The sequence below is a fragment of the Montipora foliosa genome, chromosome 13, assembly GCF_036669935.1.
Source record: "Montipora foliosa isolate CH-2021 chromosome 13, ASM3666993v2, whole genome shotgun sequence".
NCBI lineage: Eukaryota > Metazoa > Cnidaria > Anthozoa > Scleractinia > Acroporidae > Montipora > Montipora foliosa.
In genome coordinates, this window is record NC_090881.1 from 40,573,083 (window position 1) to 40,575,582 (window position 2,500).

General features: G+C 40.2%; 1 pseudogene; it reads right to left on the reverse strand.

Annotated features, from left to right (window-relative positions):
- The window catches only part of LOC137982417 (golgin subfamily A member 6-like protein 2), a 1,382-nt pseudogene extending 871 nt beyond the window's left edge, over window positions 1–511 (reverse strand).
- Window positions 512–2,500: the final 1,989 nt, after the last annotated feature.

Genomic DNA, 2,500 nt, shown 5'->3' on the forward strand with positions numbered 1-2,500 from the left:
ATTTATTGAATATTTGCTGGATGAAATTGTTCTGTTTAATACGCACTGTACGTATCCACATAAATTATTGCTCTAGATTCACAGCACTTCATCGAAGAAATATTTCCAAGTGTGGTTATACAAGCCTTAAGAGCACATTTACATATCGATGAGCTATGTAGTGGATTTGTTGGCTAAGTGTGAAAAAATTCAAAACAAAATATTTATCTCTGCACTTTTTAGCAGCCTCCAGAACTCCAAAATTCTTTATCGCCTCAGATAATTCGGATTCAATATTTTACTAAGAAATAAAAAAATGTATTGGAGTCAGTAAAATATATTATATATATAATCGTTTTACAAGAAAGAATTCGTTGAACGTAACAGCTTATTTATCTTTACAGACTTACTTAGATTGTTTTGTCTTCACTGAACTAGCTTCAGAGTCTTCGGTCATTTTCCTGAGTTTTATCTGTGAAGAGAGCACAAAAAGCCGCTAGAGTTACTTGGCACATCCCCAGGTGGGTTGTGCTAATAAAGAAACTGAAAAAAAAGCAAGGAATGAAGAATACAAGAAAGAAATACCGGTATAAATACTCACGTTTTCACTGCGACGGCAAAATCCCCAAACTGACTTCGCCGACGTGAGGGCGACGGCGGGAATGTTGGAAATCGCATGCGCAGTTAAACTCGCCCCAATCCTAATCGGTCTTTACGTCGCCGTCGCGTCGAAAACGTCCTTATCTTAAGCTCCCTATTGTTGTCGATGTACCCGGTCGAAAGGACGCGACCAAAGTCTTTATTGAGGAGGACATTGGGGTTTACAGTATTGCGTTATTGAGCTTTTTTTCATGCGGTATTTCGGTTATTTAATTTCTTACGTCCGGTATTCGCGGTATCTTCCAGCCCGGCGGTATGCAGTTTTTCATAATTTTGGTTGACGGTAAAAGAAGGTCTTTCAAGGTATTTTGCGGTACTATTTATTTGTCCTCTCCTGTCTCATAGACCTCATACAGGTCAATACACTGTGCAAAACAAAACACAGTAAGCTATAAAGGTCAAGAAATAACCTATAAATTTATAAAGTATATAAAGAACCATTAAGGTTTTATCATAATGGTAAATGATTGCACAGTTTCTGAAAGTTAGTCTACAATGTGATTGTTTTAGCATCCAATGACAATGAGCCCCGTTTCTGCTGAGTTACCTGACCCGACTTTTTGATCTGAAAACCGGTAATTCGAGGTCTTCGAGGTCTTCTCAAGTTTTCTGGTCTTTTCTCGGAATGGCTGAGGCTGCTCCAGATGACGACGTCATTATTGACTGTATGGCTTTTTTTAAGAAGAAGGCAAGGGGGGCGAACAGTATCGCAAGAAGAATAAGTTTCGATGCGCTGTTGCGAAAGGCGAAAACGCCTTGTGAAGTGGCGAGAGAAGATTTGGTAAGTTTGTTTCATTTGTTATGCAGGATGAACGATAGCTTGACGACCCTAGACAAATTAACCTCAGAAGTCTCAGAATAGTCCCACATTTAATTATGGAAACTGGTACTAGCTGAGCGCGTGGGAGGTTCTTTTTGTTTTCGCGCACGGTAAAATATATGGGAGTTTATAGCTGTTGGGGTGGCTTCCTGTACAAGACTCAATATCAAGCTCAAAATGGTTTATAATGTCCGTAACGGCTTTGCGTGCGCTGACCTTGTCGAGGGTGGCCAGTAAAGGTCGTAAAGGGTGCTTAACGCAAAATAAATTGGTCCTTTCACAATTCACGGGAAATAAAATCGGCCTTTCACGTTTGACACGAATTTATGTAATGTACGGTTGCTTTTGTTGTGTCATCCTTCGAAAATCGTCAAGGTCCTCAAGGTAGTAGTGACGAGGAAATTGAGGAAACTGCTGACGAAAGTGCGCCAATGCTTCAAGGGGAAATCGGAAGCTCAGCAAACTTCCTCCTTGGTGCACGATCTCGATTTGGAAGAGTTATTCGTTTCGATAATCGTTTATTGTACTAAAACGTAACGGAAAACTAGGAAACCAGTTTAAGGTAAGAGGATTTTTATTCATTATAAGACCTCACACTTCACTCCACGCTTTTTGTTTTGCATTCACCAACCAGAAGGTTGAACAAATGCAGTTTTTCTTTCGTGAAAAATAGCAAACTAGTTGTGAAAAACTTCACCGACGAACTACCAAAACAACCAAAATACAGGGACATATGTATACGTGCTTGCGATAAATAAACACGCTACATGGATGCAACTTAAAGTAAGCGTGACCTATTATAGAGGGATCTAAACGCGGTATCGGTATTTCGTCTATTTTCGACACGGTATTTCGGTGTTTCCCAATTTTTCTTGCGGTATTGCGTTATTGCGGTATTGGGTACCCCTCAATGTCCCCCTCTTTTTGGAACTTTCACGTTAACTAATGCCTAGCTTAATCAATGAAGAGGCTGCCTCATCCAGGCTTTGCTGGTGAAGTATCAGCCACTAAGAGTTGGGAGGGTATCATCAGGAAAATGAG